Source organism: Schistocerca gregaria, chromosome 4, assembly GCF_023897955.1.
Source record: "Schistocerca gregaria isolate iqSchGreg1 chromosome 4, iqSchGreg1.2, whole genome shotgun sequence".
Classification (NCBI taxonomy): Eukaryota; Metazoa; Arthropoda; class Insecta; order Orthoptera; family Acrididae; genus Schistocerca; species Schistocerca gregaria.
The window spans coordinates 340,340,491-340,367,722 of record NC_064923.1 but is presented as its reverse complement, the minus strand read 5'-3'; positions in this window follow the sequence as shown (position 1 = coordinate 340,367,722).

Genomic DNA, 27,232 nt, shown 5'->3' with positions numbered 1-27,232 from the left:
CTTTTCTTTTCAAATCTTGTCGCCTGAAAGCTAAATAAAATGCTCAAAATATCTACAATTAGCTCCAACACAAGCTTCGAAACGCCTCATCGTGCATTGTCTTACACGCTTCTATATTCCACGTGTCTGCTGTACCTGCTGAAATCCATCTTGAACACGTTGGCAAAGAATTTCAATATTTGCAGTTTGTCTTGAATACACTATGTCCTTAAAATACTCCCTAAATTAAAAATCCAATCGATTGAGATCAGGAGGTCGTGCAGGGCAAGGTGTTGCTGCCCAAGGACCTATCAGTTTATTTGGGAGACGCTAATTTAAAATGTTCTTGCTTGGAGAACAAAATGAGGTGGTGTCCCATCTTACATGAACCACATAATCTAACGTAAGTGTAGTAGAACGTCTTCTAGCAAAACATTTAAATGTTCCATTAAAAATTAAGTTTCTGATGCTCCAGTCAGTGCTCAAGGGGTGCAATTAATTTGTCTTCTATTGTGTCAGCCCATGCATTAATGCTAAACTATTGTTAACGTCATCTTTCCGAAATTGCGAAAGGGTTCTCAGCCGCCCACACATAAATGTTGTGAAAATTCTGCACTCTATTCCTGGTAATCTTTGCTTCACCAGTCAACAGTATGATGGACAGGAAGTATTGATACTGAGCACAAGTGCTTAATAACCAAGTACGAAAGGCTTTTGGGACTGAAAATCTGTTTCATTAAGGCTTTGCGCTCTCTGAAGATGATATGAATTAAGGAGTTGTTCGTGTTGCACTTTCCACGCTGTCACTTGACTCACACACTCAGTTTCTGCTATTCATCTGATACTGCTGCCATTATTGTCTTCAGTATGATGAAATACGTGATCTTCTAAATCAGATGGTCTAACATTATTTGGACCTCTACAATGAAATGACCTTTTCTCAAATGAGCCCCACTCTACAAAACGTTCATGTATTCTTTGTAAAGTCTTATTGCTCGATAGATGTCTATTACGAACTCTGTCAGCATATGAACTCCTGGCTTCAGCTGCATTGGAATTTATAGGTCCATACATCAGGTACACGTCTACTATATGCCGATTAGAATATATTTTAGCAGACATGTGCAGCATACAGTAATTCAACAGGAACACGGCTGAGAAGGCGCTACAATCGTGTCTGGAAGTCATACACAACGCGTCGCCCTCCGACTGAGGCCGCTAACGCCCGCATGTTCGGTGGCGCCTCTCTCGAAAATAGCTGATTCGATTTCTGGTAGGGGAAGAATATTCAGTGCACACTGAACACTAGTCCGATAAAAACTGTAGAGCAATGTTCCACTACTGATTGTGGTCTCAATACTAAAAGGCTTTTTTTTTAAATTTACTATCATCATGGCACCTAAGATAAACGTAAGAAGGCTTTCACTAAGGGGAATTAAAACGGAAAAAAGCGTCTTAACATTTCATCATTTTATGATTTTGTCCCCTTATAAAATTTGCAATTTCCTTAATGAAATGGCATATAAATCACTTATAAATTCGCATGGGAAGGTTTTTTTATTATTTTTTAAAAATATATCATCGCATCAGTTTAAAGTGTTGAAAATTTTGCAAGCATTACTTCAAAGTACATAAATTCGATAACATTTTATATAGAAAGCTGTGGATTGCACTATTACAAAGGCGAAGTTACAGTGTTTCTCGTAGTAGCACAGTCGGAAACAATGCCGTAGTGTTCAATACTATAAAGCCATGTTTTATATAGAAGTTCGAAGAATTCTGTTCTATATTAACCTACGTGGACACTTAAAAGGTAATCGACTACCAGTTTGTAACAAAACATTGTTATGAGTATAAATCAAGGAACCATACAGAACTTACCAGTGATAGTAACTATGAAAGAACAAGTATGGGGAAGGATTCCTCTGCATCTACAGAAGTTTTCAGTCAGTCCATAAATGAAATAATGATTTGTTATCATAAATTCTTAGGTGACGGTGACTCAAAACGATACTGGGTAGTAGCGTCTTGACCTTACAGTCACAAGATTATCACAAAACTGGTATATGTGAATCATTTCCAGGAGAGTATCGGCACCATACTCAGGAATAAGTTTGAGAAAGAAGAAACTTTCTCATGGTCAAACCACAAGGGCTAGGTGACAGACAAAATCATTGATTAATTGCAATACTATGGGCTTGTCGTTAGGAATGACATTGATGATATATTCAGAATGAGGCACGCAGTATGGGCTAACTCCTTCTACAAACGGGTAACAAACTAAGGTACCAACATTGCCCTCTCGTATCACATTCATAGTGCAAGGCTCGCGACGCCCAATACCCAAACACTTCATACGGCTATAAACATTCCATCAGAGTAGCAGTAATGGAAGTCATAAATCCCACTTACAGAGACCAGGCACATCCTGACTTGTTGAAAAAGTACCTATATGAGCATTAGCAGAATCCTGATACATATTTCAACAATCTCATATGAACTCGCACGACAAAATATGTTTTTGTTGGAAGGAAGACACTATATGGGGGGGGGGGGACTTAGATACTTTTAATGAATGGAAAAATTGGTAGGGTGACAACTTCAACGGATGGACAAGGCTCACATCGATAAAACAATTTATGTAGCAGTGATGGCCACTAAAGATTCCATATGTGAAAAAAAATGAGATACATAAGAAGTGGTCAAGAGGCTAATACACAGTGTGATTCATAGTGACATTCTAAGTGAGTACAAATAAAAAATAAAATATCTATTAAGTAAGTTTAGTCATGTAAAACTTCAGATGCGATGTCTAAACATTTACATTTCTTATAGCTCTCTTCTCTAAATTTCTCTAAATTTGCTGGATCTGCTAGGAGTAGAGTACTGAAACTTGCGGAGAATAGTAAAAAAACATATACTGATTTACTGAACTAGAATAAAAACATTATTTTGGAAGAAGTAAAAAAAATTGTAAACAATTTTAGACCTATAGTTAAAAAATTGTCTTTCCCAAACCAGTAGCTGAAATGCAATTATTTTATTTCAGCAAACTAAGAACATAACATGTAACGTCGTGCAAAATTTTCATGTCAGTTACTGTAGTGGTTTCTGAAATACAGGAAAGTCGCGTAATAAAATTTAACATTATCGAGATAGAGTGTTCCAACTCCCCACATTTCCCAAAACAAATGACATTTGAAAAAAAAATGCCTGTAGAACAAGATGGAAATTTGAAAACAAAAAGTCATAAACGAAGCAAGCATATAGAATCACAAAGTGTCTGTAACTGAGAAAATAATAAAATTAGCCCTACGTATATACATGAACATTTTTTGCTTATTTTTATGTCCTCTGTCCATGCCTTAGAGGTTTGCCACATATTAGTTAATATCTTTTATGCCTGCTTTCTACTAATGCTTTGATTATAATGCTTTTACTTTCATTTGTGATCTTATTACTTCAAAACAATTGAGATTAATTGTTTAAGTACATTGTTCTGTTGTCTAATCACATTCTTTATATCTTCTACGCAGTTTCAGTTTTTAGTTGGAGTTACAGCTAGATATTTAAAAGAGAAACATCCAATACTAAAATTGTCAGTGTCTAAATGTGATCGCCAGTACTCACTAACATATACTCAGCTTAAAAATGGTTCAAATGGCTCTGGGCACTATGGGACTCAACATCTGAGGTCATCAGTCCCCTAGAACTTAGAACTAATTAAACCTAACTAACCTAAGGACACCACACACATCCATGCCCGAGGCAGGATTCGAACCTGCGACCGTAGCAGTCACGCAGTTCCGGACTGAAGTGCCTAGAACCGCACGGCCACCGCGGCCGGCTATGTACTCAGTGTTTAAACCCCACCTGTCATAGTCTTCCAACATCTTACTTACCTTTTCTTTATCAGTTGACTGGTTAACGCTCAGCATAAATTTCTTCCCTGTGCCGACCAATCTCAGAATAGCACTTACACACAAAGTCCTCATTTATGTGTTTAGTGTATTCTAATGTCTGTCTTGCCCTGCAGTTTTTACTCTCTACAGAGCCCTCCAGTCCTCTTTCAAACAGAGGCGCACTCCAAACGAACATTTTATAGGTTCAGTAAAATTACAAAATTTCCATGTTCCACAGCTACCGTTACACAGTTTCCCGACAATGCCGTCATTTTTCGCGATAGGCGGCCCACGGTGCGAAATAAAAGAGATGAGCGAATTTGTGGTTTGATTTTTCCGATACGGCGCCGCTGCCTGAGGCTTCTGGCCCGGTGTTAATTGGACCGCCCCCGCCGGCGGGCGCAATTGTTCTCAACGAAAGCGCGCGCTGCCTGGCCCGGGGAACCCCCGGGGGAAGACCCGGAGTGCCGACGGCGGCGGCGGCGGCGCTGGCAGCAGCCTCGCGCAGCGCAATTACCACCCGCTTGTTAGATTCTTCCGCCCGTTTGCGGCGCTGCAAAAATTGGGTCGTATAATATACCGCTCTCCGAGGAGTACCGACTTTATTCCTCACGGGTATATTTACGGGCGGCAGCGCTGCTCCGCCGGAATCCCGCACCGCGAACATTTGCAGCTACTGTTTTAAGAAGATTTGCTACGTAGTCCGACGGATCATTAATTTAAGTTGGGGGAAGGGCACTGGAGGCAGCAAAACACGAAGCAAATATTGACGTTTTTAGATGTGTTAACCATTTCCGCCGAAATTTCTCGTAGAGTTCACCTGACGTCATCAGATTAGTGAAGCTACGTGATCTCAGTCTCGAGGACAAACTACAGAAAGTAGTAGTAGTTTCCTTTTACCACAGATGTTTGTTAAAGGATAATCGATATGCAATGGTAATATAGTTTAAAAACAAACATAATTCATATAAACATGCGTTTACGTACATACAGACCTAATTTGACAAGTGTGGGACAGCCTGTCTGCTGTAGCCTTATAGTGGGAACCATCCCACAATTTGCCTGAAGTAATGTAGGACATAAATTGAAAATATAAGTTTGGATGTCGAGATGGAGATCTAGATCTCTATTCCACAATCCACCTTGCCACGTGTGATGGACTGTACTTTGTGCTAAACTTCACTTGCTCCCTTTCCTTCGTCCCACGAACAGTTGGCGGGAATAAGGATTGCCGGTAAGCCTTCCTTTTGGCTCGAATCCCTCGAATTTTACCTTCGTGGTCTTTCCGCGATATATATAATTATATAGTAGAAAGCAATATATTAGTTGACTTTTATAGGAACGGCCATTCTCGAAACTTTAACAGTAAACCACACTGTGGTGCATAACGCCTCTCTTGCATCCTCTACCACTGGGTTGATCACTCTGTGACGCTTTCGTGTTTATTAAATGCACTGTAACGAAACGCACCGCTCTTCTTTGTTCGACAGGCGGCTCAGATGAACAGGAAGCGATATCTAAAAAGGGCAGTCACAGAAGTGGAGAAAAAGGTAGGTATAAAGAAGGCAACTGCGAAGAAACCATGGGTAACATAAGAAAAACTTCGCTTGATCAACGAAAGAAAGAAGTACAGAAGGAGATTTAGATGTTGACGCCTTATGATAATAAACCTGTCACAGTGGCCACCTGTTTCTGTTGTAGATAGACGATCCCTCCTCTCATTAATTTATGTATTATATTATATTATATATCCCCCCCATGAACCATGGACCTTGCCAGTGGTGGGGAGGCTTGCGTGCCTCAGCGATACAGATAGCCGTACCGTAGGTGCAACCACAACGGAGGGGTATCTGTTGAGAGGCCAGACAAACGTGTGGTTCCTGAAGAGGGGCAGCAGCCTTTTCAGTAGTTGCAGGGGCAACAGTCTGGATGATTGACTGATCTGGCCTTGTAACAATAACCAAAACAGCCTTGCTGTGCTGGTACTGCGAACGGCTGAAAGCAAGGGGAAACTACAGCCGTAATTTTTCCCCAGGGCATGCAGCTTTACTGTATGATTAAATGATGATGGCATCCTCTTGGGTAAAATATTCCGGAGGTAAAATAGTCCCCCATTCGGATCTCCGGGCGGGGACTACTCAAGAGGATGTCGTTATCAGGAGAAAGAAAACTGGCGTTCTACGGGTCGGAGCGTGGAATGTCAGATCCCTTAATCGGGCAGGTAGGTTAGAAAATTTAAAAAGGGAAATAGATAGGTTAAAGTTAGATATAGTGGGAATTAGTGAAGTTCGGTTGCAAGAGAAACAAGACTTCTGGTCAGGTGACTACAGGGTTATAAACACAAAATCAAATAGGGGTAATGCAGGAGTAGGTTTAATAATGAATAGGAAAATAGGAATGCGGGTAAGCTACTACAAACAACATAGTGAACGCATTATTGTGGCCAAGATAGATACGAAGCCCATACCTACTACAGTAGTACAAGTTTATATCCCAACTAGATCTGCAGATGACGAAGAAATTGAAGAAATGTCTGATCAAATAAAAGAAATTATTCAGATAGTGAAGGGTGACGAAAATTTAATAGTCATGGGTGACTGGAATTCAGTAGTATTAAATGGGAGAGAAGGAAACGTAGTAGGTGAATATGGACTGGGGCAAAGACATGAAAGAGGAAGCCGCCTGGTAGAATTTTGCACAGAGCACAACTTAATCATAGCTAACACTTGGTTCAAGAATCATAAAAGAAGGCTGTATACATGGAAGAACCCTGGAGATACTAAAAGGTATCAGATAGATTATATAATGGTAAGACAGAGATTTAGGAACCAGGTTTCAAATTGTAAGACATTTCCAGGGGCAGATGTGGACTCTGACCACAATCTGTTGGTTATGACATGTAGATTAAAACTGAAGAAACTGCAAAAGGTGGGAATTTAAGGAGATGGGACCTGGATAAACTAAAAGAACCAGAGGTTGTACGGGGTTTCAAGGAGAGCATCAGGGAGCAATTGACAGGAATGGGGGAAAGAAATACAATAGAAGAGGAATGGGTAGCTTTGAGGGATGAAGTAGTGAAGGCAGCAGAGGATAAAGTAGGTAAAAAGACAAGGGTTGCTAGAAATCCATGGGTAACAGAAGAAATATTGAATTTAATTGATGAAAGGAGAAAATATAAAAATGCAGCAAATGAAGCAGGCAAAAAGGAATACAAACGTCTCAAAAATGACATCGACAGGAAGTGCAAAATAGCTAAGCAGGGATGGCTAGAGGACAAATGTAAGGATGTAGAGGCTTATCTCACTAGGGGTAAGATAGATACTGCCTACAGGAAAATTAAAGAGACCTTTGGAGAAAAGAGGACCACTTGTATGAATATTAAGAGCTCAGATGGAAACCCAGTTCTAACCAAATAAAGGAAAGCAGAAAGGTGGAAGGAGTATATAGAGGGTCTATACAAGGACGATGTACTTGAGGACAATATTATGGAAATGGAAGAGGATGTAGATGAAGATGAAATGGGAGATACGATACTGCGTGAAGAGTTTGACAGAGCACTGAAAGACCTGAGTAAAAAAAACAAGGCCCCTGGAGTAGACAACATTCCATTGGAACTACTGACGGCCTCGGGAGAGCCAGTCCTGACAAAACTCTACCATCTGGTGAGCAAGATGTATGAGACAGGCGGAATACCCTCAGACTTCAAGAAGAATATAATAATTCCAATCCCAAAGAAAGCAGGTGTTGACAGATGTGAAAATTACCGAACTATCAGTTTAATAAGTCACAGCTGCAAAATACTAACACGAGTTCTTTACAGACGAATGGAAAAACTAGTAGAAGCCGACCTCGGGGAAGATCAGTTTGGATTCCGTAGAAATGTTGGAACACGTGAGGCAATACTGACCCTACGAGTTATCTTAGAAGCTACATTAAGGAAGGGCAAACCTACGTTTCTAGCATTTGTAGACTTAGAGAAAGCTTTTGACAATGTTGACTGGAATACTCTCTTTAAAATTCTGCAGGTGGCAGGCGCAAAAATACAGGGAACGAAAGGCTATTTACAATTTGTACAGAAACCAGATGGCAGTTATAAGAGTCGAGGGACATGAAAGGGAAGCAGTGGTGGGGAAGGGAGTGAGACAGGGCTGTAGTCTATCCCCGATGTTATTCAATCTGTATATTGAGCAAGCAGTGAAGGAAACAAAAGAAAAATTCGGAGTAGGTATTAAAGTCCATGGAGAAGAAATAAAAACTTTGAGGTTCGCCGATGACATTGTAATTCTGTCACAGACAGCAAAGGACTTGGAAGAGCAGTTGAACGGAATGGATAGTGTCTTGAAAGGAGGATATAAGATGACCATCAACAAAAGCAAAACGAGGATAATGGACTGTAGTCGAATTAAGTCGGTTGATGCTGAGGGAATTAGATTAGGAAGTGAGACACTTAAAGTAGTAAAGGAGTTTTGCTATTTGGGGAGCAAAATAACTGATGGTCGAAGTAGAGAGGATATAAAATGTAGACTGGCAATGGCAAGAAAAGCGTTTCTGAAGAAGAGAAGTTTGTTAACATCGAGTATAGATTTAAGTGTCAGGAAGTTATTTCTGAAAGTATTTGTATGGACTGTAGCCATGTATGGAAGTGAAACATGGACGATAAATAGTTTGGACAAGAAGAGAATAGATGCTTTCGAAATGTGGTGCTACAGAAGAATGCTGAAGATTAGATGGGTAGATCACATAACTAATGAGGAAGTATTGAATCGGATTGGGGAGAAGAGAAATTTGTGGCACAACTTGACCAGAAGAAGGGATCGGTTGGTAGGACATGTTCTGAGGCATCAAGGGATCACCAATTTAGTATTGGAGGGCAGCGTGGAGGGTAAAAATCGTAGAGGGAGACCAAGAGATGACTACACTAAGCAGATTCAGAAGGATGTAGGTTGCAGTAGGTACTGGGAGATGAAGAAGCTTGCACAGGATAGAGTAGCATGGCGAGCTGCATCAAACCAGTTTCAGGACTGAAGACCACAACAACAACAACATATTATATGTTATATTACTGGTGAGGCACCCTTATTTTCATGCTTCATTGGGCCACCCCTATCAATTATTATTTCGTAAGATGTTTCCATTTGCATGGCATTATCACTTCCTTAAAATCAACATCATCTTACTTGGTGCTTCCCTCCTCTGTGGGTCACCAGAGGTCGGACTGAAGTATCTTCAGGGTATACTAAACAGCACAACCGACACCACATACAATGCAGAGATCATCACATTTCTTTCAGCTACAGGCCACATTTTCTGTGGAAACATATTATACATCTTTAATGCAGTATTTCACTATTTTCAATTTCCTTCTGCATCCTCGTGTTTTAAATCATTGGTCATTCTTCTGTCTTTTGGAGAACTTTCCCTTGCCGAGGGCCAGAGGATGCTCCAAATGGTTGTGCACTCTTCCGCCCTTTTTGAAAAGTTCGTTTAGTAGAATGAGTATGACTGCTTATACAGGAAGTTTTCGGTTGCTACCGCAGTTGAGTTTCGTTTACACACAAGCATTGACTCGTGTCGAACCCAGGACCCACGATGTTCTTTTTATTTGTCAAAGACACTAGTAATAGTCCACGGTTGTTGCGATAGGCACAAATACGACATGCTTCCTGAAGCCACAGTACAGAAATTTTGCAGTTCATCTCAACTAAATGTGCGTCTGAATCGTTTTTATTACAGTCATCAGATTTTCATCAAACTACTGCTTTGCAACAGCCATAATTCGTGCTTTAATCTACAAAACAAGACTTCAGCTCTTTCAGATCAGCTTGGAGAACAGCTGCAATCTAATTATTTCAAAATAAATTTTGCCATAACATCTCACAGTGGCACTACCCATATTTCCAAGGTCACGATACAGCTTCATTATCGATTGACAACATAGACTGCAGAAACGAACCTCTTAGAAATGACAATGAAACAGGTTGGAAAGTAATTAGAAATTTTTACTTTCATTTGTGTGAAACGAAATAGAATCTTACATTCAATGCATTATTTAACATGATTCATTAATATAAGCAGTAATAGATAAAATGTCAGATCAACGTTTTTAAATTGTTTATTTTCTCTGCAATGTTTGCGTTAGCTAAAATAATTATTTGGTTCAGAAATTGTTAGTTATACTGAATACGATTTAAGAGTAACAGACAGTGACTTAGTGGTTATTAATCAGCTCGAGTACTCTCGAAATTGTCAGATTTCTTCTCTCCTGACGAAACCCACTGGGCTTACAATTATTCTTCAAGATTGCAACTGCAACCTTTTTCGAAACATCGGTATTTCGATTGATGAGAGAACTGGTCATTCTGAAGGGCAGCTGTATCAGCCACCTTTCAAGAAAATATTGTTTAGATTCATTAAGGTAGCGTCATCTAGTCCAGTTGATATCTTTTCTACTAATTGCTTATCACACACTGTAGAGCCAAAGAAACTGGTACACCTACCTAATATCGTACAAGGCCCCCGCGAGCACGCAGAAGTGTAGCAACACGACGTCGCATAGACTCGACTAATGTCTGAAGTTGTGCTGGACCAAACTGACACCATGAATCCTGTAGGACTGTTTATAAATCCGTAAGAGTAAGAGGAGGTGGAGATCTGTTCTGAAAAGCACGTTGCAAGGCATCCCAGATATACTGAATAGTGTTAATGTCTGGGGAGTTTGGTGGCCAGAGGAAATATTTAAACTCAGAAGAGTGTTCCTGGAGCCACTCTGCAGCAATTCTGAACGTATGGGGTGTCGCATTGTCCTACTGGAATTGACCAAGTCCGTCGGAAGGCACAATACACATAAATGGATGCTGCTGATCCGATAGAATGCTTACGTACGTGTCACCTGTCAGAGTCGCATCTAGAAGCATCATGGGTCCCATATCACTCCACCTGCTCACCTCCCACACCATTCCAGAGATTCCACCAGATTTAACCGTCTCTTTCTGACTTGCAGGGCCCATGGATTCATGAGGTGGTCTCCATAGCCGTAGACGTCCATCCGCTCGATGCAGTTTGAAACGAGACTCTTCAGACCAGGCAACATGTTTCCTGCCATCAACAGTCGAATGTCGGTTTTAACGGGCCCAGGCGAGCTGTCATCAAGGGTACCCGAGTGGGCCTTCGTCACTGAAAGCCCATATCGATGATGTTTCGTTGAATGGTTCGCGAGCTCACACTTCTTGATTGCCCAGCATTGAAATCTGCAACAATCTGCACTTCTGTCACGTTGAACAATTCTCTTCAGTTGTCGCTGGTCCCGTTCTTGCAGGATCTTTTTCCGGGCCTAGCGATGTGGGAGATTTAATGTTTTACCGGATTCCTGATATTCACGGTACACTAGTGAAATGGTCGTACTGCAAAATTCCTACTTCATAGCTACCTTGGAGATGCTGTATGCCATCGCTCTTGCGCCGACTATAACACAAAGTTCAAACTCACTTAAATATTGATAACCTGCCACTGTAGCAGCAGCAACCGTTAAAAAACAGCGCCAGACAGTTGTTGCTTTATATAGGCGTCGCCGATTGCACCGTCGTATTCTACCTGTTTACATAACTCTTCATTTGAATAGGCATGCCTATACCAGTTTCTTCAGTGTATAAACATGCCTGAGAGCAGCACTGCGTGGGGAACCAGCTTTATTTCCCTTCATTTGTTATCAGCATCCTATTTAATCCCGTGCCCATAAGTCAACCACGGTTAGTTCTGTGATGTAAGAATGTGCGTTTAACTGGGCGTGCATGTGGAATCGCAGAATCAGATAGGTTTATTGACTAGTGTTACAGAACCGTGGGAACTTCCACTGAATTTTACCTTTTCAAGATGGCTCGTGGCATTACCGGAACTGAGATAGTTGGTCCCACTCTTCTTAAAAGTATGTCTTGCGATTGGTCTGTCAAACCAAGGCGCAGACTTTGGAATTTTCCACAAAAATATCGTTCGAAATTATGTTCAGTAAACTGGTGGCAAGCTGATTAATGGGCACTGGCATTTTTAGCTTTCACCCTGTTGGGCAAAGTATTTGGCATTACGAGATCGTTTCTTATGATGATTAAGTGGCGGCCAGCCCTTTGCTTACAGAATAAGCTCCACAAAATTAATTAAGAGATCAAAGTCTAAAAGGACACATAATGTTAAGGTGAATCTTGCTTGTTAAGTGATTGCTAAACTTTGAGGAGAAAATGCTTCGTTTTAATAAACGTCCTTTTCAAGGAGTATGATTCGTTAGTCTTTTCGCTTACATGTTTCCCACCGCCCCTTTCCACTTTCTCTGATTAATAAGATTTTCATATTACCTACTCTCTAAAGACTGCACGTCCTGCACCACCAATGTCACAACAATAGCAAACATCAGTTTTATTTACGCACTCAGCAATTCTCTTAATTATAAGCTGTACCTTGACCTGAAATATTTTATGATTATAAATCAAGAGAATTACTACTCTTAAAAAATTCTCTGATAAATCGTTTCAGAATCTGCTTTTCTCCTAAAACCTCAAAGATATTTATCACTAGTTTAAAGTCACAATATGCCTTTCAGCACCTTTTTTTTAAATACTTTACATATTTTAAATATTGCTGCCTCAAGATCGGATGAATCACCTCTGACCCCCTAACCGGTTCACCCTACTAGGTCAAGGGGGATGAAATAACAATTGAAAATATCAAAACTGCAAGCCGCCTGTGCTCTCCAACACTCATCTCGTTGCATCAGATAAAGACGTTAGTAATCGCGTCATACAAGAGCCTACGATTGAGACCTTGGCGTGTATGTTGGTATTATCTCGGTTGACAAGAGAGCCCTTGGAAAGTGACTCATGACGACATTGAGTTCATGATTTGTTCGTTACTGGTTAGCAAGTTACCTGGTATTTTCGATATTCTTCCACTTTTCAACATTCTTATAAGTTAACTTCCCAACTAGAATTTCCCTAATCAGTGGAAGGGACTTGCTAGAGATATTATCTGGTCATCAAGATCTTCAAATGTAACACTGTTTATGTGAGTCTGTGAAAACAGAAGTGTACAGATCCGAAGTAATCGTTTGAACCAAAACTGCTCATTTAAACATACAGTCCAGGTGGAATCGCTACAGAGACAAACATTTATGACTGTTTGTCAGCGTTGTAAAATGATTTTATTTTGTTGTTTATTTCAGGTGTTGCTAGATGAACTGCTTGTTTGTATCGTGGACGTTACTATACCCACGTAGCGCTGCTGTGAGATGATTACCCCTAAACGTTATCATGAGAGTTCAAAAATACATTCAAGTCGACTTTGGGCTTTCCAAATTTATAGTGAACTTTTTTAAATTGCTTGTGGTCTATGCTGCTGTACATTTATTATGGACTGTAGTAAACTGGTCAATCGGCAAATGTATAATACATAAGTCAAACAAAAAGAAACCTAAACACCACGTTCAGGCCCAAGTGACTGCGCGATTTGTTGTCATCGTTTGCCACGTTGCGTCATTCTGATGGGCTATAGAGGTGTGTGGAGTCAGCACACAGCAATTTCGGCCATTGACACCTTTCCAGAGCTGGTGTTCCTGATTATAGTAGTTTTTCAGTTGCCATCAAGGGGTTGAGTTGACCCAGTCCTCCCAATAAGGAAAAATCCCGGCAGTACAGGAAATCGAACCCAGGACCTGTGCATGACAGCCAGACGTGCTGATCACTCAGCTACATAGGTGGGTTATTTTGAATAACACATACATAAATAACAAAAACAATACCATTTTATAATGTTGAAGAAAAGATGTTTTTGAACGTTTAACACCAAAACCACTAATCGTTTATTGGGTGACTAGTTTCGAGCTTTGGCCATTTCAGCTACGTTTGATTTGGACAGTTCTATTTATGTCATCACATTTAAATGTAGCTTGGATCTTCATTATCCGGCATGATTTGATCAATGTGAGAACGGTATTTTCTGTACAACGGAGAATTTGATCTTAATGGAATGTGCTGTATGTTACGCTGGATCATTTTTCGTAAATGTTATAGTAAATTTGACAGCTTTTGTGTTAAATATTTAAAGATATCTTTTCTTCGACATTTGAGAGCTGCAGGAGGCAACGTACTGAAAACGTTTACATTTTATAACGATTTTATTTATTTATTTAGCGTATGATACATAAAAATCACAACAACACATAAAATACAGTACGACAGAGACATTAAAATTCAGTTTACATCTTTATATCTAAGACATTGAACGAATCCACCATGTCGGAACTAGCCGGGTTGGAATCCTCTAGATTTCCAGGGAAGGCACGGTGGGGCAGTCTACAGCGACGTGCCTCATTGTTTGTGGAACGTCAGCACAGTCACGGTATGGGATGTCCGCCCACCCCCATTTACGAAGAATCGAAGCACTTCTACCCACACCATATCTGAAACGGTTAAGCCTGCTACAAGTGTATCTTGGCAAGATGAAATCATTGAGCCTTACTGTTGTATCTCCAACTTTCAAGACCCCCTGTGGAGTAGAAGATGTCCATTCTTCCCGACAACTGTCTTTGGGGTTTAAATGGTTGCTTAACAATTCCACGGCCGTTTTACGTGCCGGTTTACGGGACTTCAACCTGGATGATTCTAGTTGTCTCACATATTCGTGAATTGGGAGTGAAGAGTTATTCAGTATTCTTGACCACAGATGACGAAGATGTTTTTATCTTCTGATTTATTAATGTTGATCTCGAGAACTGTTACAAACAGAGAACGTAAACTACTATTTCTGGCATAGCTTGGCCTTTCGTTCTGAAGCACTGTTTCTATCTAATTACTATTGGGCTATCACAGATACTAATTTAATTATTACCTCAATGTCCTTTGATGGCGTATTTCGTTCCCCGTACCATAATGAACGTACACAGGTTCCTGATTTATTCACCCACCTCAGACACTCTGTATCACTTTCTACCTGAGTTAATATACTGCCGAACATTCCGTCAATGGTGCTAATTTGATATTTACCAGATACTAATTTCATATTTGCCATTATGTTCTGAGTACAATGGGCTGGGAATCAGGCTTTGTTCCTGGCCTGATAATAGACAGTCGAAAACAGACGAGCCACCACACAAATTTCTGCGTTCTGCTATCAAAAGCTACACGAAGCGATGTGATCCGTGGGCGGCCGTCGGCGCTGTTTGCCACGGCCGCATTAGCCTGTTGATGGAAAACCGGAATTATCTGCCGTACCAGCGAAAACAGCGGCCCGCTAATATGCAGCGGAAGATTTAGTCGAGCGAGCACGTCAGCGACGGCGTTTCGGGATGTAAGCGTTATTCATGACTGACTTTGATGCCGTTCCGCAGGTGAACAGTTGCTGTCGGAAATGTGTACTAATTGCCTGCACCTCATCCGTTTTACATCATTGTGCTGAAAGCGAGTACTAAGACAGACAAACAACTGAGTTCCTCAGTACAAAAGACGCCCACGCAGTCCACTGTGCTGTTGGCTACAGTCATGAAGCAATGAAATCATTAACAATCACCTTAGTAGATACCAATAACATGAAAAAGATTAAAAAATGCATACTTTTACAGCCAATGTTTACTTTAGCAAGATCAGATATATTGTTTATTCGTATGCAGTTAATGGCTATCGCCAGCTGACGTCATACCAACGATGACCAAGTTCGCTGTTTGAACCGAATTATGTTAGTCAGAATGGCCACAGGATAACATTTGACTCGTAAAGCGAGTGTCGAGTGTTTCTCTCCTACCTAAAAGATTGATGTAGCTTTTGAATTAGCTATTAATACATGGCACCCCAGCAGAGTCACACAAGTCAAAAACGGTAGTTTTTAGTTTTTATCGCTCAAAAATTCGTGTGAAGTTCCCCAACGTGCACCAAAAATATTATACTTCTATCTGACAACTTGTCTTTTCCAGCGCAGTTGTGTCAGTCTTGTTGTAGGTTACTTCATGAAGTGTTAGTTCAGCGGCGCTATTGGCAGGTGTGCGTAGAACAAAGTAAGAGCATATGGACTACCAGACTAATTGTGTGATTGGATTGAAGAGTTCCTAGACAACAGAAAGCAGTGTGTCATTCTCAATGGAGAGAAGTCTTCCGAAGTAAGAGTGATTTCAGGTGGGCCGCAGGGGAGCGTCGTAGGACGGCAGCTATTCGCAATATACACAAATGACCTTGTGGGTAACATCGGAAGTTCACTGAGGCTTTTTGCGGATGATGCTCTGGTACATCGAGAGATTGTAACAATGGAAAATTGAACTGGAATGCAGAAGGATCTGCAACGAAGTGGCGCATGGTGCAGGGAATGGCAATTGAATCTCAATGTAGACGAGTGTAATGTGCTGCGAATACATAGAAAGAAAGATTCTTTAGCATTTAGCTACAATATAACAGGTCAGCAATTGGAAGCAGTTAATTCCATAAATTATCTAGGAGTACGCAATAGGAGTGATTTAAAATGGAATGATAATATAAAGTTGATCTTCGGTAAAGCAGATGCCAGGCTGAGATTCATTGGAAGAATCCTAAGGAAATGCAATCCGAAAACAAAGGAAGTAGGTTACAGTACACTTGTTCGCCCACTGCTTGAACATTGCTCATCAGTGTGGGATCCGTATCAGATAGGGTTTAGATTAGATTAATACTTGTTCCATAGATCATGAATACGACACTTCGTAATGATGTGGAACGTGTCAGGTTAATAAAAGATGTCTGTACAAGAAATTACATTACACAAAATATTGCATGACACTAATGATTAAGGTTTTTTTTTTTTTTTTTTTTTTTTTTTTTTTTTTTTTTTTTTTTTTTACTTTATATCTAAAAATTCAGCCAATGAGTAGAAGGAGTTGTCATCTAGAAATTCTTTTAATTTATTTTTAAATGTTAGTTGGCTATCTGTCAGGCTTTTGATGCTGTTTGGTAGGTGCCCAAAGACTTTTGTGGCAGCATAATTTACCCCTTTCTGTGCCAAAGTCAGATTTAACCCTGCATAGTGAAGATCATCCTTTCTCCTGGTGTTATAGGTATGCACACTGCTATTACTTTTGAATTGGGTTGGATTATTATCAACAAATTTCATAAGGGAATATATATACTGTGAGGTTACTGTGAGGATCCCTAGATCCTTAAATAGATGTCTGCAGGATGACCGTGGGTGGGCTCCAGCAATTATTCTGATTACACGTTTTTGTGCAATGAATACTTTTCTACTCAACGATGAATTACCCCAGAATATGATGCCATACGAAAGCAGTGAATGAAAGTAGGCATAGTAAGCTAATTTACTGAGATTCTTATCACCAAAATTTGCAATAACCCTAATAGCATACGTAGCTGAACTCAGACGTTTCAGCAGACCATCAATGTGTTGCTTCCAGTTTAACCTCTCATCAATGGACACACCTAAAAATTTTGAAAATTCTACCTTAGCTACAGACTTCTGTTCAAATTCTATATTTATTACTGGAGTTTTGCCATTTACTGTACGGAACTGTATATACTGTGTTTTATCAAAATTTAAAGAGAGTCCGTTTGCTGAGAACCACTTAATAATTTTGTGAAAAACATCATTTACAATTACATCACTTAGTTCTTGGTTTTTGGATGTTATTACTATACTTGTATCATCAGCAAAAAGAACTAACTTTGCATCTTCATCAATGTGGAATGGTAAGTCATTAATGTATATCAAGAACAGTAAAGGACCTAAGACCGAACCCTGTGGGACCCCGTGCTTGATAGCACCCCAGTTTGAGGAATCAGCTGTTTTAACATTACACGAACCACTTATTTCAACTTTCTGCATTCTTCCAGTTAAGTATGAATTAAACCATTTGTGCACTGCCCCACTCAAACCATAATGATTTAGCTTATCTAAAAGAATTCCATGATTTACACAATCAAAGGCCTTTGAGAGATCACAAAAAATACCAATGGGTGATGTCCGGTTATTCAGAGCATTTAATATTTGATCAGTGAAAGCATATATAGCATTTTCTGTTGAAAAGCCTTTCTGAAAACCAAACTGACATTTTGTTAGTACTTTATTTTTACAAATATGGGAGGCTACTCTTGAATACATTACTTTCTCAAAAATTTTTGATAGAGCTGTCAGAAGAGAGATTGGGCGGTAGTTGTTGACATCCGACATATCCCCCTTTTTATGCAATGGTTTTACAATGGCATATTTCAGTCTATCAGGGAAAACACCCTGCTCCAAAGAGCTATTACATACGTGGCTGAGAATTCTACTTATCTGTGGGGAACAAGCTTTAAGTACTTTGCTGGAAATGCCATCAATTCCGTAAGAGCTTTTACTTTTCAGTGAGTTTATTATTTTACTGATTTCAGAGGGAGAGGTTGGTGGAATTACAGCTGTTTCAAACTGTGCAGGTATGGCCTCTTCTATTAATAGCCTTGCCTCTTCTAGTGAAGATCTAGATCCTATTTTCTCCACAACATTTAAAAAATGATTATTCAAAATATTTTCAATTTCTGATTGTTTGTTAGTGCACTTGTCATTCAATTTTATTGCACTAAAGTCTTCCTGTGCTCTTGGTTGCCCTGTTTCCCTTTCAATAATATTCCAAATTGCTTTAATTTTATTATCAGAGTTACTGATCTCAGACATGATACACATGCTTCTGGACTTTTTAATAACTTTTCTCAGTACCGCACAATAGTTTTTATAATATTGAACAATTTCGGGGTCAGTACTCCATCTTGCTGTTAGATACAGTTCTCTTTTGCGGTTGCAAGATATTCTTATTCCTTTAGTTAGCCAAGGTTTTTTATATGTTTTCTTGGAATTATGTTTAACTATTTTCTTGGGAAAACAATTTTCAAATACCCTTAAAAATGTATTGTGAAATAAGTTATATTTCAAGTTTGCATCGGGTTCCTTATACACTTCATCCCAGTCTAGCTGCTGTAGGCTTTCCCTAAAGTTTGCAATATTTATATTGTTAATTGAACGCACTGCTTTGAAAGTCTGATTTATTATACTGCATGGAGCTATGTCATGTACTGTAACAAGCTGTGCACTATGATCTGAAAGACCATTCTCAACAGGATAAGCATTTATGTCCTTAAACTTATCTTGGTCTATAAAAAAGTTATCTATCAATGTACTGCTGTTCTTTGTTATCCGAGTAGGAAAATCAATGACGGAGCTCAAATTGAAAGAACTGAGTAATACTAAAAGGTCATTCTTCCTATTACACTCTTTCAGGGAATCAACATTGAAATCCCCACAAATGATAATTTGCTTCCCCCTGTCTGACAGATAGCACAACAAAGCATCCAAGTTTTCCAGAAATAGCTGGAAATTCCCTGAGGGGGACCTATACACTGTTACAATTATGAAAGTGCCATCCTTTAGTTTAAGTTCAGTGGCACATGCTTCCATATGTTGCTCTACACAAAATTTTTTAGTTTCTAAATTTTTTGCACTGTGGAAGCTTTTGACATATATGGCAACTCCTCCTCTCATCATATTATCTCTACTTACATGTGCAGCTAATTTGTACCCATTGATGCTAACCTTTTGCATATCAGTGACAATGTGATGCTCAGACAGGCATAGTACATCTATTACATTCTCAGTTTCTATATCTTCTAAACAAAGCAGAAGCTCATCAATTTTATTGTTCAATCCCCCAATATTTTGATGAAATATACTAACATTTTTCATTTTACTTTTGCAACTATCTTGAACTTTTTTGACATCTTTAGTACTTGCATGGCTGAGTTTCCCACTGGACACTGATCTTACACTAAAAAAGAGTTTCCACCATGAGATGTAGTTCCTCCCCCCTTTAAATTTCCTGCTATCAGCCCAGCCAGTTTACCCTTCCCTTTCCTGTTGAGGTGTAGGCCATGTCTAGTATAGTCCCACCTACAGAGTGAATCAACACGAACCACACCAATGTGTGACCCCGCATCAGATCCAAGTAGCCGTTCCAACTCCAAATTAACTCTCCTGACAGAAGAGGTCAAATGAGGTCGGTCGTGGCGCTCCAGAACCGACACAAACCCAACACTGGTATGATTCGATGCCGATGCAATATTTGCCAGGTCACACTCTATGCTGTACCCCGGATCTCTGTCAATACTGTTGCCCGGCCCACCCACAATAACCACGGTGTCTTCCTTAGTAAAACCTTTACATAGTGAACCTAAATCCTCTGTAACCTGCCCAAGTTCAGCACTAGGTTTGAAAAAACTTGTGACCTGGTAATCCAACCCTAATTCATCCTGCAGAAGTTGGCCCACACCCCTAGCATGCGAACTACCTAGCAACAAGACTTTCTTTCTCTTTGCAGACTTCCCTACATTCTTAATCAATTTGCTGCTGAAAGCTTGTTGAGCCCTGTCTACATCTGCTTCTGTGAGAGGCTCATCAGTTTCTGACTGAGGCAACAGGTCAAACCTATTTTGTACATTAATAACAAAGCGGTCAGAAGAATTTCTTGGCCTGTTCCTCATGCCTGTTGCCACTTCCCACCCCTGTTTACCCTTCTCCCCCCTTAACCTGCCCAGTTCTCGCCTAGCCTCATCTAACTCAGCCTGAAGGGCAGCAATTTTCCCCTCCTGTTCCACAATCTTCCTATCTCTACTGCATAGCCTACAGAACCACTGATGAGTCTCGCTCATTTTCCCAATTCCCACGCCACTACAGTCGCCCCAATGAAAAAAGTTACTACATCCATCACACCAGACCCCGGAGCTAACGATCCTACGGCACGTCAGGCACTTTACACTCATGGTACAAATCTATTTTAGTGACAGAAAGACAATTAAGTTACCGGAAAACAATGAAAATACGTGTACGAAAAATTAGGCCTACTCGCGACTATGTAAACAGTGGTTCAGAAGTTTTTTACTGGAAATTACTTAAGAGATGACGATACTCTACAGATATAAATGGGCAGCAAACGTATTTAGCACACTAAACTATCAGTAAATGCACTTAAGATTGCGGTATGAAGTTTAATCTGAAAACTCAAAAGTTCGGCCTGGCCGCGATATGTAAACAAAATGAACTTTACGTGATTACTGTGAAAATACGCGAGTAAGACAAAAACCTTTAATGGTATGCTTGCAGAGCACTATAATTAACGTAATAAATTAGTTTAAAGTGTTAAAAAACAGTTTATTACTACTTAAATTGCTTATAGAAGAGATAGAGAAGATCCAACGGAGAGCAGCTAGCTTCGTTACAGGATCATTTAGTAATCGCAAAAGCGTTACGGAGATGATAGATAAACTACAGTGGAAAATTTTGCAGGAGAGACGCTCAATAGCTTGGTACGGGCTTTTGTTGAAGTTTCTTGAACATACCTACACCGAGGAGTCACGCAGTATATTGCTCCCTCCTACGTATACCTCACGAAGAGATAAAATCAGACAGATTACAGCCCACACAGAGGCCTACCGACAATCTTTCTTTCCACGAATAATGCGAGACTGAAATAGAAGGGAGAACCGATAGAGGTACTCAAAGTTCCCTCCGCCACACACACCATCAGGTGACTTGCGGAATATGGATGTAGATGTATATGTAGATCATTCAAGAAGAACGGCACATTTTCAGTTGTGAAACATTTCATGTATAAGCTAAGTTAAGTGTTATTTTTAATGTAATTGATTATTACAATGTCAGTGTTTATACAGCGTCTGTATATTACAATGTAATGCCCTTCAAACATTCCTGTATTTCATGCGTTGAGGCTTATAAGAAAAAAAATCGGAACTTCTACTATATAGAAAGTATGTATTCAGTCCCTTTTCTCGGTGAAAAGTATTCGTACATTGCATAAAACCATTTAGGATTCCATATTTTCGTAAAATTATGTTCCTTAAAATGCACGGAATTTATGTTACTAATTAAATTGTACTAATATCAATAAATTACAATTTGTTATTTTTCTAATGTAACTATTTTAACTCGTTTTTAATTTTTTATTTTAACTTATGTACTAATTTTGTCCGATAGAGGCTCGGATACAGCAAGTAAATAAATATATATTATTTGGGGCGGAAAAATGTGCAAAATTATTACATGAGGGATCATAACAAAAGCAAAAAAAGTTTTAGAAAATCAAAAACGTGACTCAGTTCAGAGAATTAATTTGTAACTGCCTGATAACACCTCAATTACGACGAGTACAGAACTACATGACCATGTTACTGTAGTAGATTGTTGTAGACTGTGGTGGTGGTGGTTAGTGTTTAACGTCCCGTCGACAACGAGGTCATTAGAGACGGAGCGCAAGTTCGGGTTACGGAAGGATTGGGAAGGAAATCGGCCGTGCCCTTTCAAAGGAACCATCCCGGCATTTGCCTGAAACGATTTAGGGAAATCACGGAAAACCTAAATCAGGAAGGCTGGAGACGGGATTGAACCGTCGTCCTCCCAAATGCGAGTCCAGTGTTTGTAGACTGTAATGAAATTTACTGGCAAAATTACTTACTTGAAATTAAAGGACGCTTATACTACTTCCGTATAAGTTTTATAGACATATTTAACTCTATTTCTCTCAAGTATTACATTCTGGAGTTGTGTCACTTCTTGCCGGGCTGCGATATGTTAATGAATGTTCGTACTTTTTTTTTTCGCCAATAGAGGAAGAAATGACAAAGCATTAAATTTTTTGATCGCTTCTTCTAGCAGTATTGTCCTATGTTAAACCTCAAACCTCTCCATACAGTCTCATTGGATATGGCGCATGTCACTGTTGATCCATTCGCCAGATAATGGTGTCGCCTCTTCGTTGCTATGTAAGAAAAGTAGGCAATATGCTGAAACAGATGACACCTTCTCCGTTCCTTTCACTCCAGGCTCACTCATAACACTCCACTTCATAGTGCATAGGTACTGACCATACACAGCCACGCTATGTAGATACACTCTCGACACTGGACAACGTATCAGTTGAAAGCAACAGCAGACCATCGCCACTGTGGCATCGATCCGTGTATGGATGTGTGTGATGTCCTTAGATTAGTTAGGTTTAAGTAGTTCTAAGTTCTAGGGGACTAATGACCACAGCAGTTGAGTCCCATAGTTCTCAGAGCCATTTGAACTTTTTTTTTTTTTTTTTTTTTTTTTTTTTTTTTTTTTTTTTTTTTTTTTTTTTTTGCATCGATCAAGAAAGCGGTGCATCATACTCGCGTTGTCCACAACGCTCAGTCCAGTGTGTTCCGTGCCATCTCACAGCAGATCGTAAAGTGCTATTTGTCAACCATCTTCTTCTCGTCTCCACTGCTTTATCTTCATCTCCTCTTTCGTAAAGCTTGCGCATTGTTAGGAAAATTAGTGTTTAGTAACTTAATTTTTTTATATGGGGGCGTGGGGTGGGAGAAAACTTCATGTCTTCTCACTGGCTTGATGCTGCCTGCCTTCAGAATTTCCTCTCCTGTGGCAGTGTTAGGGTATTACTTACCCCCAATGCCCTCAGTTACATTTTGTTTGCATATTCCAACCTCTGTCGTCCCCTACCATCTTTGCCATCTGCAGTTCCCTTTAGCACGAAGGAAGTTACTGAAGATGTCTTAACACACTGATTTATGCAGGGTGATCCAGTTGCCTCTACCTATCGGTTCTACACAACCCGTAACGCCTTCAAAAACCAAGCCTGAGATTTTCGTATTCTCTCACTCGCTACGTACGAACTATTAGTCCTACAGAAAAGTGAACAGGACTCTTTTGTACGTAATTTAATGTAGTTAAATTGCGTACTGGAATCCGTTTTCAGAGGAGGCTACGGTTTTCGAGTTATTCAAGAAAAATGTACACAAGATATCTTGAACCACATTTTTCTTTAATAAAACCCATATTCAAGGGCAGCTGAGACGCCCAGTACAACACTGAAATATAATGTGATAACATATTTAAAATTTTAGTTTCTTTGTTCAACATGTTTCAAAATAAAAATTATTTTGCAGGTGAAAGTGTTAACTTTCGGTCCACGGCGATGTTATTAGAGACAAAGATCAAGCCCCCACTGTGGAAGAATGAGGAAGGAAATCTACCATACCCTTTTCAAAGAGACTATCTATGCAATTTATGGATGTCCATCCTGTTGCATCGAAGAGAGACTTCAGCTGACGATATATATGAGAAAAAGTATCGCCACAGCTGTATCTTGACAATGACTTTATTGTCTCTCACAATAGTCTCGGCAAAACATTAAAGCCATCCTCAGGCTCCACCACTGTCGAAAGAGTATTAGATTTCCCTGGTGCATTTACTGCAGATTTCTTGTTCATAGTACACGTTGGGTAGCTTTCCTCAGGAGCCTCTACTCGACACCATGTTATCTCCAAGGCATTCTACATCTTACACACAGAGGAAAAGGGGGCTATACGAAACAGTTTGAAATATTAGAAATTAAAAAAACAGATGTGTATATCCCCATACCTATTACAAACAAGCAAACCCAATTGAGTTAATCACCTCTTTTAGATACCATAACTCCAGGATAGAAGTAAAACTTTGGACCTCGTCCATCATTAGTTAAAAAGTCCTTGGTTGTTGCATAACTTTAGTCATGTTAGTATAATTGCTGAATTGTGTAATTCCATACCTAATTTTTCAAAAATGGTCATTGAAATAATTTTACATTAAGTAAAGGCTCGATACATTAAGAAGGTGGGATGACTATATTTCCCTTATTATCACGTTTATCTTTGCATTATCATCTTTGGAATCAGTAATGCACTTGAAGATGGGCTTATAGCCCGAAACCAAGGTTGTGCAGCAACCATAATACAATTTGTGAAACAAGGTCAGAAACAGTGTTTGTTTGCCGGCCGGAGTGGCCGAGCGGTTCTAGGCGCTACAGTCTAGAACCACGCTACCGCTACCGTCGCAAATTCGAATCCTGCCTCGGGCATGGATGTGTGTGATGTCCTTAGGTTAGTTAGGTTTAAGTAGTTCTAAGTTCTAGGAGACTGATGACATCAGAAGTTAAGTCCCATAGTCTTCAGAGCCATTTGAACCATTTTGAACGGTGTTGGTTTAGTCAGTTTACAATGTTTCACCAAGAATCAAATTCAATTAGAAACGATGTGATAATGATTAAATAGACACAAATGAAGGATTCGGAAGTAGCTAAGCGACGTGTATTGTAGCGTAAAATATTACAGTACTTACATGTAGTCGGTGTATCCAATCCGTTTCACGTTCTAATTATCACAATTTTTTACAAAAATATCCTGCTTTTTTACACGTTTTACACGTTAACTGTATGTTAGTCACTGTGCTAATTTCGGATGCTTCCTTGCTATGTCTCTGGTAAAGTAGTGGCACGTTAGATGTTGTTTTGGACTTAAATAGTGATCTACAACGCTGAGTATGCAAACATGGATATGAATGTATATCACCTGAATTGTGCACAAGCCCAAAACCAGTCGTGTGCTAAATAAAATCATGGCTGGTAGCGGTTATTAGACTACGCCCTATAAAACTAAAGGGTTAAATTGGATTTCGGACACGAAAATACACTGTTTATAAAAGATCTTTACTGTTATCACTATTTCATGAGAGTGTAATGCTGATTACCTAAGTTAACAATAGTTTTTTTTTCAAATATTAGGAGACAGCATGAGGCAGTGTTGTGGGACTTCCAGCTCACGAAACGAATCTGTAAGCATCTTTCTCAGATACTCCGCCCACCACAGTCATACTTTTTACTTTGTATGATGCATCTACGACAGCAAACTGAGAGATATACATCACACATGCTTAAAAGTCTCCTGAAAATACTTTATGCGAGTAAACAGATCAGAACTGTAAACGACCTGTGTGTCCGTACACAATAATTATGTAATGGCTACTACACTGCCGTGGAGCCTATAGCGTTTTATTTGTTTTATTGCTGTTATTATTATTATTATTATTATTTTATTATTATTATTATTATTATTATTACTGAGTGATCAGATGCACAGCATTGGTAACCTGAAATCTTCCAATTTCTGCAGTTTTGAGGTAAGCTGTCCAGCAGTCAAATCATGTGCAAAGCGTAGTAATAATAGTGTACGTACTTAAGTATGATTGATTTTAAATTGTGGTCTGCAGGGTGCTGGTGAAACAAATGTCATTAGGAAGATGACTGGTGCAGAGGAAGCATGTTTCATTACGAGTGTCTGTCCTCAGTGTAGTAGCTTTCCTTCCTGAGAAGTAGTTACACGTAGCACTCACGAAGCACTGAGAACTGCTTAACTTTATTAAAAAAAATGGTAGTTAGTAATAATCAGTACTCATTGACTCGTTGACTCATTAGTTCATTGGTTAACAAACCGCATAAAGAAATTAAATATCGTTTGTCTTTCATAATTTTAAAAATGAATGTGTTCAAAGAAAATTCTTTTCTTTTTAAAGGGTAGTTACATGCTAATATAGGTGACAGTAAAGTGAGTGGGCAGAGAGGTGGGGGACGATGTACTAGCTAATATCTGATTGCACTCTGGGGTAATGGTCTCAGAAATTTTAGTAACCACTGCTCTGTACTGTAGGCTGTGGCAATTTCGAACCCGAATAATAACAATAAAAATGTTAGCTGAAGTATGTTTGGGTTGTATCAGACTAAACAATGTGTGGGTGCACCGAACAAAACAGACAACATATTAACTTCAATCAGAAGATATTAATAGGCAAACATGAAAAATCTGGACTTAAATGGGCTGAAAAAGTCAAGCTTGAAATTTTATAAAACGCATTTTAACCATCAGCTGTTTATTTGTTTCATACTCGTCTACATGTTTCGGATATTAACCATCATCGTGGATGTAGGGTACAAAAGTTTAGTTAAAAGCATACCACATTCCTTTGAAGGTGAACAATATCAAAATCATCCAGCGAAATTGTACAGAAACATTACATAATTTGTCTTAGAACACTGAAAGTCATATCTCATGTCCAATAGACAGCCACCACAGACTTGATTTGTCAGTCAGGGAAGCGAGAGAGAAATATTCAGTTCCACGGAGCATATTAGGTGAGGGATTTAAGACTTTGCGAGAAAACAAACCTCTTTTAGGAAATAATAATTGTTTTTTCGAGAACTTTCAATGATGAGTAGGAAACAATATTGTGCCATCATGTCAAAATTTTAGATAGTCAGCTTATACTTTTGAATAAAACTGAATTTTTAGCTCTAGTGTACAAATATTCACAGCAACTAACACTAAAGCATCACTTCAATAAAACAAAAATAGAAGTGGGTAAAGACTTATACTATGATTTCAAAAAAAGTATAAAGACTGACAGCTGAGGACAGCAGAATACATCAGTTTACAGGAAGCAGCAAGAAA